Source organism: Artibeus jamaicensis, unplaced genomic scaffold (assembly GCF_021234435.1).
Source record: "Artibeus jamaicensis isolate MK-2021 breed Jamaican fruit bat unplaced genomic scaffold, CSHL_Jam_final contig_3182, whole genome shotgun sequence".
Classification (NCBI taxonomy): Eukaryota; Metazoa; Chordata; class Mammalia; order Chiroptera; family Phyllostomidae; genus Artibeus; species Artibeus jamaicensis.
Genome location: NW_026521742.1, coordinates 4,582,355 through 4,598,895, shown reverse-complemented (window position 1 = coordinate 4,598,895; position 16,541 = coordinate 4,582,355).

The following is a 16,541-nucleotide window of genomic DNA, read 5'->3' as shown; positions in this document are numbered from 1 at the left end:
GGGCTGTTCACATCTGCAGCAGGCCCTCTGGGCTCCCTGTCTCCTTCTTCAGGTATAGGATGGACCACAATGTGCTTAGGGAACTTGGAACTTCCTCCAGTCTCAATACATGATTAGAGATTGGTCTAATGAGTCATAGCAATCCCATTCCTCTTTGCCAGTGATTGGTCTAAGGCTGAGCTTTGGATAAGATTCTGGCCAATTTCAGAGAAAGTCAGCTGGGGATTCTGGAAATTTTTTTTCTTTTCTAATAAAAGTAGAAAGCCATGTGAGAAAAGATCTAGGAGGCTGTGGCTGCCTCCGGCTTCCCACTTCTAACATAGTTGTGTGAGGACGGGGTATCTGGATCTGTCTCAGCCATCTTCAAACTATGAGGCCAAGAATGGAAAGACAACAAGCCCCAAGCTGAGAGGGCAGACAGAAAGATTGTGGGCCGTTGATGACATCGCCGATCAGCTCCGCCCAGCCTGAAATCACCTACCTCTGGACTTCTTAAACTATGTCCCTGTTGCTTAAGCTTAAATTGGGGATTCTACACTTCACAGAATCCTAACAGATTCAAATTTTCCTAATGGATTCGACATCTCTGAGGTTTTGCACCTGGGATTCACTCTGCCTGGAATGTTTTTCTCACCTGTCTGACCAGAAAATGCTCATCTTTCAAGACCCAGCTCCAGTGTCACCAGCCCTTTCTTCAAAACCTTTAGGGTGGGTGGTTTCTGAGATCCTTCTTGCTCGGGTGCTTGGTGAATTTATGAGTTGTGTTGGTTACAGTTTCTGGAGAAGAGACATTGCTCTTATGCATATGTGATGTGGGACAAGCTCAGGGGCCTCTCACCTTGACTGACACTTGGTGACAGGTAGAATGATGAAGGGGTTAGAGATGCAGTCTGGAGTCAAGTTACCTGGATGAGATACAGCTGTGTGACTGAGCAAAGCACTTAACTTCTCTGTGCCTCACTTTCTTCTCTGTGATACGAGGATAATAGTGTTGATTCTCTCATAGGGTTATTATGAGGATTAAATAAAGTGAAATATATACAAATGCTCAACATGGCCTGCCTTAACAATAATAAATCACTTTTACTGAGCTTTTGCTTACTGTATAATGGCATTGTTATTAAACTAGAAATCATTTAATTTGTTTTAATTTAATCTTACTTAACTCAGCCTAGCACATTGAGTTTTTTGGGCACATCCTTAAATTTTGTGCCTGAGGTGAGTGCCCCACTCACCTCTCCCTCGTCTTGACTTCAGTGCTGTGGACGACTCAGGAGAACTAACTTCCCATGGGATAAACAAACACTTGAAGTTAAAAGGTTCTGACCAACCTGCCCCTGAGGCCAGAAGGGTGGGCTTCTTCTTAGTAAGGCCAGCTTCAGCTGATGACTTTTGTAAACCTTGACTAGTAGTTTGCCCTTGGAGCAAAGCTCCTTCTAGGCTTTCCCAGGAGTGAGTGATTGGACTCTCTTGTGAATGCCAAGCCCCATAGAAGTCTTCAGATACAGGTTCTTTCCCAGGTGGTGGTGATGGTGGTGGAGGTGGTGGTGGCAGTGATGGTGCTGGTGGTGGTGGTTGGTGGTGGAGATGATAGTGATGGTGGTGGCGATGGTGATAGAGATGGGGTTGGTGGTGTAGTGATGGTGATGGAGGTGATAGTGGTGATGATGAAAGTGATGATGGTGGTGGGGGTGATAGTGATGGTGGTGGTGATGGAGATGATGATGGTGGTGGTGGAGGTGCTGGTGGTGGTGACAGTGGTTATATAGCCCACTGTTGAAGAGTACTTTAAAACAACTTAAAAAAATCTTTATTTTATAATTCTCAACTTACATAAAAGTTGCAAAATAGTACAGAGAGATTCTTTAAACCCTTCACCTGGCTTCCCTAATGTTAACATCTAATATAACCAAGGTTCAGTGAGCAAACCAGAACAGCAATATTGGGATGTATGATGAACTAATCTACAGATCGTACTCAAATTTCACCAGGTTCCCATCCGCGTCTTTTCCCTGGTTGAGGATCCCACATTGAGTTGTCATGTGTTGATAAAAGTTTTGACACAGCCATGTTGATATTGCCATTGCAAAACGGACAGGCAATGATGTAAAATCAGGTGTCCTTCAAAATCATGGGTTCTTCATTGCTAGGCAATATATACAGAACACCTCTCTTCCATCCATGACCCTCCCCTGACCTCCATCCGTTCCAAAATCCCACCACACTCCTCACCTGATCCTTAAGTTCCATCCTGTTTCTGACCCTCTCTTTTCCCAGCCTGGAGATCAGGGAGGGCAGTAGGGTAAGACATCATCCCCTGCATGATGGGGATATGTCTCCACTGACAAACTTTCAAGTCATGAATGTCCATGGATACAAGCAAAACTACCCTCAGGGCCAAGTGCACCAACCCTGTCTGCAAGTGAGGGTAGTGGTAGTCATTTGGGGCCATGCCTGGATGGACTTACAGATAGCCTTTGGGGTTACACTAACTAGAAAGTTACTTCTGCACTCAGAAATTCAAAGAGCTAAGTGTTCAAATTCTTAAAATAATGTTCGCAAAAGAATTTAAGTACAGCTTATGAAGCATAATTATAAAATGTCCACAAACCTACAACACAATTTAAAAAATAGAACATTACCAACATTGCCATGATTTACATTTTAGTTCTCAAAAAGATATTAGGTGCTGACATTAAATAGAAGTTCCGGCCAAGATGGAGGCCTAGGTAGAAACCCTTTGCTTCCTCGAACAACTGAAAGGAGGATAACAACCAATCTAAAATCAATAAACAACCAGAAGTGACAGAAAATCAAACTGCATGGAACTCTGATGACCAAGGAATTAAAGAAATAGTCAACCAGACCAACCAGACCTGTAAGATGGGCCAACAGAGAGAATCTGAGGCAAGGCTGCAGATGATGAGGGCAGGGTTGGCTGAAAGGACCCGGGTGAGGCCAAGGACTGTGTGGGCAGGGCTGGCCAAATGGGAAACTGAGACCCAGAGCTGACTGTGGACTACAGAGGGGATTGCCACAGTGGGAGAAACTCCCTGTTTCACATGAGAGTTCGTTGGAAAGTGGGACTAGAGATGAGGAAGCCAGCTGCATTGTTCCCTCTCTGGCCCCTTTCTGATAGACAGCACCACAGTGCAGTGAGGTGGGGTGTCCTGCCTCGGTGAATACCTAAGGCCCCACCCCCTTACAACTTATCAGGTGCACCAGTACAAAGAACTATGGCCCAAATGAAAGAACAGAGCAAAACTCCAGCAAAAGAGCTGAGTGATGAGGAGATAGCCAACCCATCAGATGTAGAGTTCAAAGCCCTGGTCATCAAAATGCTCACAGAGCTTTTGATGATTGAAATTGGTTGTAAAATGAAAGAACAAATGAAGGATACCCAGAAGGAAATAAAGCAAAATATTCGGGGAACTAACAGCAACAGCAAGAAAACCAGGACTCAAATAAACGATTTTGGAAAAAAAAAACAAACCCACAATGATTTGGAACAAAAGGAAGAAATAAACATCCAATTGGAACAGAATAAAAAAGCAAGAATCCAAAAAAATGAAGAGAGGCTTAGGAACCTCTGGGACCACTTGAAACGTTCTAATATCTGAATTATAGGGGTGCCAGAAGGAGAAGAACATGAGCAAGAAATTGAAAACTTATTTGAACAGATAATGAAGGGAAACTTCCTCAATCTGGCAAAGGAAATAGACTTCCAGGAACTTGAGAAAGCCCAGAGAGTCCCAAAGAAGGTGGACCCAAAGAGGAACACACCAAGGCACATCATCATTAAATTACCCAAGATTAAAGATAAAGTGAAAATCTTAAAAGCAGCAAGAGGAAAGGAGTGAGTTACCTACAAAGGAGTTCCCATCAGACTGTCAGCTGATTTCTCAAAAGAAACCTTGGAGGCAAGAAGGGGCTGGAAAGAAGTATTTGAAGTCATGAAAGGCAAGGAGCTACATCCAAGATTACTCTGTCCAGCAAAGTTATCATTTAGAATGGAAGGGCAGATAAAGTGCTTCCCAGATAAGGTCAAGTTTTAAGGAGTTCATCATCACCAAACCCTTATTATATGAAATGTTAAAGGGACTTATCTAAGAAAAAGAAGATGATAAAAAAATATGAACAGTAAAATGACAACAAACTCACAACTATCAACAGATAAGCCTAAAAAAAAAAGAAAATAACAAAAACAAAACTAAGCAAACACCTAGAACAGGAACAGAATCAGAGAAATGGACTGAAATCACATGGAGTGTTTTCAGTAGGGAGGGGATATGGGGGAAAGGAACAGAGAATAAGAAGCATAATTGGTAGGCATAAAATAGATGGGAGAGGTCAAGAATGGTATAGGAAACAGAGAATTCAAAGAACTTACAAGCACAACCCATGGACATGAACTAAGGGGGCAGATGCTGGATGGTTGTGGGGTGCAGGGAAGAGGGAGGATAAAGGGAGAAAAATTGGGAAAACATAATAGCATAATCAATAAAATATACTTTAAAAAGAAAGAAAGAAAAAGAAAAAAAAACACATGAAATAGTTAAAAAAAAAACATGTCAGGTACCTAGACTTTCACTCAGTCACTAATTTTGATTAATTTGGGCACATTTCCTGTTCTCCAGACCCAAGTCATAAGAAGGGCTGTCTGAGGGCTCTTCCTTTTTAAAGTTCCTATTCCAGAGCTGGATTAAAGTTATCTTGGCCAAAGACTCTTCAAAAAGTGCCTTTAGAAGGTGTTTGTCTTATACTTACATACTTACAGCCAGACTTGCTCTCAGGGCAGAGATGAGCATTATGCATCATGACCTCATGAGGTTGAGTCTTATTGGTGTTGGGACTTTCAGAAACATCTTTTCTGAGACCTGTGAGCCTCTGTCTTGCACTGAGAGGTGAATACTCAGGCTCACCTGTGGAAGGTGAGGAGAACTGCTGGGATGGTTCCTCGACCCTCTTGGGTTGTAAGCAGCCTGCCCTCTCAGCGTAGCCCTTGTAACTTTTGCAGAATATAGCAATTGGAATTTACAAGAAGAACATAGAGGTCATCGGTCTCCTGCAACCTGAGGAGGGTCTTGGTCGGCTGACAGCTGCAGGTTTTCCTTGGAGGGCATCGCTTTCTGCTGATTCTGGTGAACTTGATATACCCACACGATGGGGAAGCTGTTCCTTAGGTTTGTGCCATGGCTACAAATGTGGTCTCACTGGTCAGAGCCTTTTTCTAGCCCTTGAGTGGCATCTGAGGACTTCACTGAGTAGGGGGAGGGGGTCATACCATAGCACAGCAACCAGGGCATCCTTGAGTCTAGTTGAGGAGACGGCCAGGCTGGGGAGGATCTTCTCTTTCATGACTGGGAAATGACCTGGCTTTTCGTGGTTATCCTCTCTGCCATGAGGTTCTGACCTCCAGGTTTGCTCTCCACCTGAGATCTGAGCCATACTGGTGTCTGGTTTTTATTTCCAGGCAAGGTCCCTGTTGGGTCAACCATCCACTAGCTGCCCACTTTCTCTTCCCATGCCTTCCTCACAACCAGCCCCAGACCCAGGGGGTGACAGGTTTTATTTTCATTGTCATGGGCAGAGGGTGTCAGTTTCAGCCCATTCTCCACAGTGGGCAGGGGCTATGTGGGCTTCACCTGTCTATCCTCAGGGCACCTGTGGGCATTTCACTTCTGCTGCCTTGCCTATGCGAGCACCTACAGGTATGCAGAAGGACGACTTGCTCAGAAAACTGAAGGAAGTGTACCTGCAGCTAGCAGGTGCTTGCCTGACAAAGCAGAGTGACCAGACACTGGGGAGGCCCATCCAGCCCCCGGAAGGTTCTCAGTCCTGAGGCTGTTCTGCCCCCATGTTTGGATGTTGTAATGCTTAATTTTGTGTCACCCTGACTGGGCCCCAGGATGCCCGGGTATCTGATTAAACGCTGCATTTCTGGGTGTGTCTGTGACTGGGTTGCCAGAGGAGGTTGGCATTTGAAGTGGTGAACGGAGTAAAGCAGATGGCACTCCCCAATATGCGTGGGCATCACCCAACCTGTTCAGGGTTCAAATCGAACAAAAAGGCAGAGGAAACCAGAATGGGATCTCTGCCTGACTGCATGAGGGGGGACATCAGTCTTCTTCTGCCCTCGGATTGAATTTACCCCATCAGGGATCCGGGGGACCCAGGAAAGCCAGTGGTATAAATTCCACTCTGAGTCTGAAGGCCTGGGGACCAGGGAGCCCTGAGAGTGTAAGTCACAGGCATCTGGGCAACTCATGACCCCATGAGGTTGACATGTGAAATTAACCATCACGCCTGACTAGGTCAGGAGCACTGAGGGTAATTTCCCTTAAAGCCAACCATGCTGGGTGACACCATGGGAGAGACTGTCCCATTGCTTTCCTTCTCAGGGAGATGAGGTTATGCAGGGTATGCACACCAGTGGCAGGAGAATCTCCAGGACTGTATTAGTTTCCTAAAGCAGCTATAAAAAGTTACCACAAGTTCAGTAAGCTACTCTCTCACAGTTCTGATGGCTTGAAGTCCAGATCCAGGTGTCTGCAGGGCCACGCTGTCTCTCAGGGCTCTAGGGAAGAATCCGTCTCCTCTCTCTTAGCTTCTGGTGTTGCTGGCAAATTCTTAGTGTTCCCTGGCTTGTAGGTGCATCACTCCAGCCTCTGCTTCCATTGTCACATGTGTTCTCCCTGTGTGCATCTGTGTCTCTTCTCTTCTTTTTTTTTTTTTAAAAAAAAAGTATTTATTTATTTTAGAGAGAGGTGGGGAGGGGAGGGAGAAAGAGAGGGAGAGAAACATGAATGTGTGGTTGTGGGGACCCGGCCTGCAACCCAGGTACGTGCCCTGACTGGGAATCAAACCAGCAACCCTTTGGTTCACAGGCTGGTGCTCAATCCACTGAGCCACACCAGTCAGGACATCTTCTCTTCTTATAAGGACACTAGTCATATCGGATTTAGGGCCTGCCGTAACACAGGATGAGCTCATCTTAACTTGATTACATCTACAAAAGGCCCCATTTCCAAATAAGGTCACACTGATAGGTACTGACTTCGACATATCTTTCTGGGAGACACAACCCAACCCATAGCAGGGGTTATGTCAGATTTAGGCCTACCCAAGAGGGTGGTATTGGTTCGTTTAAACGGGGCCCCCCAGAGGAGCTAGTCAGGGCCACCCCAGGAGGAGGGCAGGACTGAGCAGAGTGGGCTGTGGATTCCCTGGTGCAGCCTGTACTGAACTGTTTTGTGTCTCGTGGGTAAGATATCACTTGGAAAATAGGTCCCGTTGCTAAATAGGGGCCTGAGAAGCCCTCCATGAGGTGGTTTCTAAAGGGTCCTTTGGAGATTCTCAGACACTTTTCAGTCCCTGCAGAGCCAGGGGGAAGGGTAGGAGCAGGAGGGATTTGCGCTGGCTGAAAGGAGCCTTTTCTGGGCCCACCTCAGAGCTGGGTGGAGGGGGCTCCGCCTTTCTCTGTCTTTCTCCTCCAGGCTGGTCAAGGGGTATAGGGCAGGCAGTGCTGGAGCTGCTGGTACTGGCCATGAACCAGAGTCCACTTAAAGTTCTGAAAGGCTGAGATAGAGCAGGTTCTCTCTGGGGTAACAAACATTAGCGAGGACCCCAGTGAGAACAAGACCTGAGGGTCAGAGGTGGGACAGTAATGGAGGGGAGAAGCATACCGAGATCAAGCCTAAAGAGTCTGAGGCAGGGGCACGGTGGGGCTGTGGACGGAGAGCCAAAAGTGGGAAAAGTTGGGGCTGAGCTACAGCAGGGAAGGAATCATCGGGGAGCATGTTGGGTGAGCTGACTGATGCGTGTGAGGCTCAGCTTTGCCTGATCGTGCATGTGTGATATGAGGGGGGGGTCGTTGTGCTAGTTTAAAAAGCCCATGACATAGGGACCCCTAACCTCATCCTCCCAATTCTAAACATCCCTCCAGAGCCCCTGGGATGTCAGCCCTAGTGCTTGTGAGAAACTATGAAGAATTTCTAGATTTCTCTCGGAGAGAGACAAGGTATCTAGATGCTGAGTGGTTAGGAGGTAATGGTGGGTAAAATAAAACAAGTGTTCTTGATACATAGAGAAACTGGAGCTGCAGGTGGGAATGTAAGATGGTAGAACTACTTTGGCAAACTGGTTAACAGTTTCTTAAAATGTAAACACACATAACATATAGGCCAACCATTTTTGCTCCTAGTATTTACTCAAGAGAAAGGGAGATATGGGTCCGTGCAAAGACTGGTACACAGATGTTTGTAGCAGCTTTATTTGTAATATCCCCTAAGCAGAAATAGCTCAGTTGTTCATCAGCTGGTGAATTGATAAACACGTTGCTGTTTAATCATACAATGAAATACTACTGAGCGACAAAAAGGAACGAGCTAGCCCTGCGTGCGATGGCAAGGATGAGTCTTAAAAAGATTATGCTGAGCAAAAGAAGCCAGACAAAGAGGAGTAATACAGCAAGAGTCCATTTATATAAAACTCTAGAAAATGCAAACTCATCTGTCTCCACAGAAAGCAGACCATTGGTTGTGGGCACAGGAATGGCGGGCAGGGAGGGGTAGGAGGGAGGAATTGCAAAGGACTCGGAAACATTGGGGGTGATGAATAAATTCACCGTTTTGACTGTGACGATGGTTTCATGGGTGCCGACTTGTGTCAAAACCAGCCAAATAATATACCTTAAGTATATGCAGTGTATCCTGTGTCAGTGATACTTTCATGAAGCTGTTTAAACATAACAATAAAGATGGGCTAGGAGTGGGGTTGCAGGTGCCCCCGAGAGACTTGTGGCTGCGGGAGGGCTGGGAAGGAGCTCCTCCACACGCTCACTCGCATCCCCAGCAGCCCTGCCTCCCAGCAGACACACCCACTGCGCTGATGCCTTCTGCAGGCAGCTCGGCATGTATCTGTGCCCCCCCTAGAGACACTTGGAGTGCAAAGGCTGCTCTGAAAGCAGCCAGCAAGCCCTTATGAGGCCCACAGGTGATATTTCTTGGCCCCTGGAAGCTGCTCTGTGTCTCAGTGAAAGCAGCATTTATGAAAAGTAAATGTCTGACAAGTAATCAAGTAGGTTCTTGACTATCTCGAGGTTTTCTGGGAATGGGATTTAGAAGCCTATGTGGTTCCCATCATCCCCAAACCCAAGGTGCCCAGCAATTGCAGAACTTACAAGGTTTAAAGTCATTCGCCCCTCTGCTATGCCTCTGAACTTTCAAAGCATTTTGCTGGGACTCTTTCTGTTCAGTGTTGAGGCTGGCTGGGCCCGGCTCCTCCAGCCTGGGGGGGTTGTGAGTCTTCAAAGTCTGGCCCAGCAGAGCCGAGTGGACTGGTGGGAGACGACCAGTGGCAGCGGCTGGCCCAGAGGTCAGCCTGTAGCTGGCCAGCCCCTGGGGTGTTCAACATGGGGTATAGGGAGGGGATCCTCCAGCATGTAGGCCAGGTGCGGAGGTGCTCTGAAACCTGCTGTTTTTAGACAAAGACCAGCCAGCTTGCTGACACACAGGGGGTGCAGCTGCCCCACGGCAGCATCCTGTGGTGCATTAGTGCAAACGGTGGGCATTTTGGCAGCATCCATTCAAATGAAAATGCACATGCCACTGGCCGTAGCAGCTTGATTTCTAGGGTTTTATAACATACATATCCTGAAACACATAAGGAACGACAGGACCTAAAAGGATATTTATTGCTGTGTTGCTTGTAATAGTAAAGAACGAGAAAACAACACAAATCTCCATCCAAAGAGAGACATTAAATAAATTATGGCCTGCATACCATGGACTGTGCAGCCATAAAAAGTGAGGAAGCTCTTCTGCACCCACAGGAGCCAATCTTCGAGAAATATTATTAGTGAGAAAAGTGAAGTGCTGAAATGAACAATGTAAAAAATGTGCACACACAGATATGTGTGTATGTGCACGGGCAAAGGGGCATATTCATGACCAGAAAGGGGGCAGACGGAGGTGAGCTCTCCACCCCCTACCCCCACCTGCTCCTGCCCCAAAGGCCTCTCACAGGGGGTTTGCGGATACCCCCTATGCCCACCCCAGGCTCAAACTCACCCTGAAAGAGGCCCAGCCCCCAGACACACCCAGGGCCCCTTTACTGCAGGCCTGACCAAACCATCTCTCTCTCCACGTCCACAGTGCCTGCGTCAGCTCAGGCCCTTGTTTCCTTCCTGTGAGCCCTGCTTCTGCCTCCCCGAGTCTCCGCCCAGCCTCCAGAGCGATCCGTCTGCAACATGAGTCCGACCACGCCACTTCTCTTCTTAAAACCTTCTGTGGTTCCCCATTGTCCCCAGGATGCAGTCCAAGCTCTGCCTCATGAGGTGAAAGTCTGACATACCCTGGGCCTGGTCCCTTCTCCTGACTTGGCCCTTTCCCCAGGGAGCCCTTGACTGGCCTTGTAGAGTGTTGGCCTCCTAAAGCCCCTCCTTCTGGCCACATGTCTTCCTGTCGTTGCTCCTCTCTCCCCTGGAAGGGGCCGCAGGACTCTCCTTTGTTCTTCACTGCTCAGTCTTGGTGCCACATTCTCAGGCTGGAATGTCCCCTGGACAGCCCTGGGCTAGATGTTCTCATTCTAGGACCCTATCTTGCTATCAGGGAGTCCCTGTTTCCTTGCCTAAGGACCCCCATGAGGTAGTCGATTCATCTCTGCGTGCTTGGTACATTCTGGATACATGCTCTTTGAAGGGTTTTAATGAATACACGTTTGGTCCTTTCCCTGGGCCACCAAAACTGCTCCACATTTGCCCTTGCCCCGCTCTGCCGGTGGCCACTTCAGGACCCCAGTCTGTCACGGTTGCCCGGGACCAGTGTTGGGGGAGGGGAGAAAGGCTCCTCCCCCTTCAGTTCCTCATTTTGAGAGCATCTCATGGCTGCATGGCCCGGGCCCTTACATGATGCCGAGTTCTTTGAAAGAGCTAACTCAGTTTTCACCTGGATCCTCACCTCTCTCTTGGATCCTGCTATGAGACTGAATGCCAAGCAAAGGACAGGTTTACCCAGCAGACACCCTAGTGTCCACGGAATTCCTGAGCCTTCTGTCATTTAAGGCATTGCTGCTGGGACAGGCGGGCAGCCTGGCTTCTGTCCCCTGAAGATGAGTCGCTTCCAGCGAGGGCGCTTTTGGCCCATTTTCCAGTCCACCCACGTGAGTGTGTCGGTCGCTGTGGCTTCAGACAAGGCTCGTTAGGTTTTTCTCCCCCCAAAGCAGACCTCAGGCTGGAGAATTCGCATCCTGACAGGACTGGGGGTGGCCGTGATGGTGCCATCTGAAATTCTTCACCCCAGTGTGGCATTTATTGTGTGTTTGGTGTTTTACACTGTTAAAAACAAGACAACAGACCTCAACACGGAGTCACTTATGCTAAGCCCCATGTCATCAAACTGAGACTTAATTACAGTTTTATTCTCCCAGAAATGGAATCTTAAACGTGTCAACCGGGAGCCGCCTGATGAACGGTAGTTAGATAATCTGCCTGGTGGGCCCTGCCGCCCGCCATAGGGAGAGTAACCTTGCCATGACAGATGCTGGTTGTTTCTTGTTTCTTTTTGCCTAGTACAAATCCTTGTTCCTGCTCCCTCCTCTTGATAAAGTGTCTTGCCTGGTACAGTTCTTTGGGGCTCCTTTCCATCTGCTAGGCTGGGTGCTGCTTGATTCATGAAGTTGCATAAAGCTAGTAAGATCTTTAACATTTACTCAGTTGAATTTTTTAAAACAATACTAACAATCTACAAACATTCTGTGTTTTACTCTATAACATATATTTATACTTGTTTTATAAGACGGTGCTATTTAAACCTTGCTACTGAAAGTACGGCCTGTGGACCAGGAGCTCAGGCATACCCGGGAGCGGTGAGACGTCCAGGACTGTGGGCCCTGCCCCAACCTACTGAGTCAGGGTGTCGCCGGCCTAGTTCCTGGGTCGAGCTGGCTTCTTTCCCCTTGGGAAGAGATGTCTTTTGGGAGGGTTCTTGTGGCCCGTCCTTTCAGTCTAACAGATGTCTCTGTGTATTACAGTTTGAGATGAACTTTGAAGTGGCTCGTTACTGAGTATGATCCAGGAAAAGGCACGCTCTTTACCCTGTGGGTACCAGATGCCTGGGGTACACATACTCCAGGTTGAGACTCACCGGCCCAAGTAAAGGTTGCCACTTCATAACATGCTGGGAAGGTGGGGACACTCGGTTGACCTCCCAGGTGGGTGGGTTGGTGACGAGGCACCTGAAACTCTAGTAATTGTTAACACTCACTGAGGCTTAGCATGTACCAGGTACTCAGTGCTTTCCTTGTGCAGTTCTTTGAATCCTCACAGGAGACCCGTATCACAGAAGAGAGATCTGACATTTGCAGAGATGAAGAAGTGGGCCGCGTCACAGAGCCAGGAAATGGCAGAGCCACACGCAGTGTCAGGCGGAGAGCACCAGGGAAGCCTGTCCACAGGGAGGCATCTCGGCTTCTAAGGTCTAGCCTCCCCACCTCCGCGGCCACCAGGAGAAGAGAGGGGCGGGTGGTCCCACATGGGGGAGGTACCCGCAGGCAAGGGCAGTTAGAGCTGGTCTTGGCCAGTGATTCTCAAAGCTTGGTATGGGGACCAGGGATATCATCGCCACCTGGGAACTTGTCAGAAATGCAAATCTTGACATTCCTTCTCCCTGCACCCCTTCTCTGGGGGTAGAGCTGTGTTTAAACAAGTTCTCCAGGGGAGTCTGATGCCTGCTAGAGTTTGAGAACCATCGATCCAGCCCAACACTTTCATTTTATATGTGGGGAAACTGAAACCTGGAGAAGGGAGGGGCTCGCTCACAGCGGACGGATGGGGGAAATCCAGATCCTTACTGCTTTCTCCCACACTGCACTGCTTCCCCCAGACCGCTGATATTTGAACTCACCGTGCACATATTTGAGTCTGAATGGGCCAGACACAGTGGAAACTCCACACTCCATGTGAGGCCACGCTGTGAGGCCCAACTCAGGAGGGGTTAGCAAATGGCTCTGTAGCTCCCCATGACTAGATCCTTCTCTAGACCATCTGCTCTCACGAGGCAGTGTGTCTCCGGTGGGTGGATCGTCCGCCCTGTAGCTCACCTGAGCAGGTCTTGTTCTGTGGGCTGGGAAAGCGCAGAACCAGGCACCCTGCTTCGGATTCTCCCGTAGCCTTCATTCTTCACTAACTCGGGTATCTTGAGCCAGTTACCTTAACCTTTGTGGGCTGTGACTTCCATTGTTAGGAACGTTCTCCATCTCTGTTACAGTGCGTGACTCTGAAACAACACTGACACCATGGGGCTGGCTCATCAACAAATGTCCCTCCCTCCCGGGACAGAGGCGGTCAAGGCAGAGCTGCTTCCAGACCTCTCTCAGAGGGAAAGAAGCAAAGTGCCCAAATTCCTGGGGCCTGGGATGTGGGTCAGATGCAAAATAAATGAAGGCGGTGCTGAATGTGAGCACAGTAGGTAATTAAGCAGAATGACTGCAAACTGTTAATAAAACAGTTTGCTCAGGATGAGCTGCAGAAGTGAGCTAACTGAGCATCAGTCCAGCAGGCCAGCGTTTTCTCCAAGGGGAAACCATTGCTGTGTATTATTTTTCCCCCAGTGCTGATTTAAACAAGCACAGTGAAAGCTCAAACACATGCAGGGGCTTTGTGGTTGCTCTGGCCATTTAAGCAACTTTATTTTCAGAGCACCCAAGAGGCTCCAAGGACTTTGCTGACTTCAGGAAATATGTTCCTGTTCTGCTGCAAACCTCCGTCTCAGGAGCGGGCTGACCGTTGCTGCCTTTTTCCTGGTGGGGGAGATGGAAGATCACAAAGGGTAAGCGGTTTGCTCCTGGGTATGTGGTGGGAAGATGATTGTGTTTTGCTGAAACTTGGAGTTTTTCCATCTAGAAATAGTGGTCCATTTGCCCACCCTACCTCCTACCACAGCCCAGGGACAGAAGTCTCTGGTGTGACTCCCAGTATTCCCTTTACCTGACCTTGGAAGAGTCTTTAGGGTTTTTTTTTTTTTAATCCTCACCCAAGGATATGCTCACTGATTTTTATAGAGGGGGAAAGGAGGAAGAGAGAAAGGGAGAGAGACATCAGTGCAAGAGAGAAACACCAGTGGGTTGTCCCTCGTGCATAACCCAACCAGGGACTGAACCCTCAACCTAGGTATGTGCCCTGACCAGGAATCGAACCTGCAACCTTTCAGTTTATGGGGCGGTGCTCCAAGCAACTGAGACACACCAGGCAGGACAAGCCTTTAGAGTTTTTATCCTGAACTAGCCCACTTCCCTGTCTTCTTATTGCCTAGCTTCATGGCTTCCTTGGCACTGGCCTCTGGTCAGCGCTGCCACTTCTGATACCGGATTTGGGACTCCCTGGAGGCAGCGTGACTGGGCAGAAAGGGCAGAGCCTGCACAGTGAGGCAGACTAGGTTTGGATTCTGGCTCTCTCACGTACTAGCTCTGTGACTCTGGGAAAGTTATTTAGCATCTCTGAGCTTCCAGGTCTCCTCTGTGAAACTGGGGACAAGAGTACACAGTGATTGTTGTGTGGATTAAAATCACCATGTGAACAAACCACAAGGCACACAGTAAGAGCTCATTACAGTGATCTTGGGGGTGGAAATGGTGGTGGTGGTTGCTCTGGGCCCTTGATCTCAGCTGGTCCCTCTGGTGGGGCCTGATGTGGGTGGAAGGGCGCCCATGGAAGCACTGTCGCTTGACAGACCGAAGGATCTCCCTTTTTGTGTCCAGCTCCTGTGGACATTCTGTCTCCACACCCTACCCTTCCACCCTCTATCCCTGGCACCCTCTCCTGCTCTGCAGGCCCTCGGGGCCCTCCAGCCACGTCCCCAAACCAAATGGCTTTCCCTGGTTTCCCTGGGGAAGCAGGGCGGATCTGGGGGTCTCCACAGAGGGAGACACCAGGGGAGGGGAAGCCTGAAGGGACGGTGAAGGTACAGAGGTGGGAACCCAGCAAAGCAAGAAGGAACACACTCACACACACATTCATGCACACTCACACCCAGATGCACACACACACTAAAGCACACACATGAAGAGACAGAGAAGAGCTCAGTTTTGACAAGCTTATCCAGCATTCTGCAATTAGAAAATTGAGAAAGAAGCAGTTTTACCTCCATCATTAATGTAAATTTAGTGTCATTCTGGAAACATGCCATTTTGTTGTGAATTGTATAGAGATGGGCTGGCCATCAAGACTGAGAGCCTCTAAAGGACGAGTAGAGCTGAGCAAGTGGGATCTCCCAGCCTCTTCAGCATGTGTCTGCCCGGTGCAGGAGGACTGAAACCAGACTCTTTCAGACCTGAATCAGCTGGTGGATGGACAGACCAATCAGAAACCATTGCCGGGGAAAATGCTGCTCCATGCAAATTTTTCTGGACTGGGGAGAGGGGGCCTCAGCCAGCCTGCCTTCCTCTCATTCCTCTTCTTGTGCTCTCGGTAGCCAAATTCTTCTTTTCTCCCCCCCCCTCTCCCTCCCCCATCCCTCTTTCTCTGTCATTCATTAATACATGTTTCTGCACAGAAGTGTGTCCGTAGTGGGCACGGGATTAGCCAGCAAGGCTGACATACCAGTTTTTTATGACCCACGTGTCCCTCTGGGGGGCGAATTCAACATTACCCCAAGCTGTGCTGGGGGGCTGGCTCAGTCCAGCATTTTCCAGGACCTTTGCTGAGAGAGTGAAGCGGCAGGCTCAGTGCCAGTGGTCCGTGGCCAACACTGGGAGCAGCCCATTAACTGTTCGGAGCTCTGCACCTGCTCTGACGATGGACCCCACTGGGCCTTGGCAGCCGCATGTTCTGAGCTGACGCATGGCTCTACTTTTACCACCCAAGCTTGCAACATCTTTCCACTATAAAACGATGATAGAAGTTAATTGCCTGCATCGCTTTGCAATTGAACAGGTCCATAAAATGTTTATTAGGTGCAATCGCAGGAACTGAATGGGTGGCCAGTTGCTTGGCTATGGACTCCAGCTAGCATCTGCGGGGTCCCTAGGCAGGGGGCTGTCTTAGAATGGCTGATGTTGAGCAGTCAGAATGGCTTTTTTGAAGCTGTTTCAAAGATTTCAGTCACTTACTTGGGAGTTCTTGCTGTTGGTTATCGAGGCTGCTAGCTTTCCTCAGTTTCTTCTACTAACAATCAGAGCATTTCAGTTGCCAACAGATATTTGAGAGTAAGTAGAAATCTCTTGGTATGCAGTTGCATTGGTGAGGGTAATTGCTGCTAACCATTGTAACAAAAGAACCTTGAATCTCAGTGGCTTGGGCAACAAAATCTATCCCTCACTCCTGTTGTATCTGCAGTGAGAGCTGACAGAGGCCTCTGCTCCATGTAGTCACTCAGGGACGCAGGCGGAAGGAGACACCACTGAGGACATGCCATCTCTGAGGTTTCTGTGGAAGTAGAAGAGAGGGCTGGCTGAGGTCCTGCTGGCATTAGCTGCCTTGACCTGCAAGTGACACATGTCATTTTTGCTTACAGTCCATTGGCCGAAACTGTCACCAGAGTTCCAAT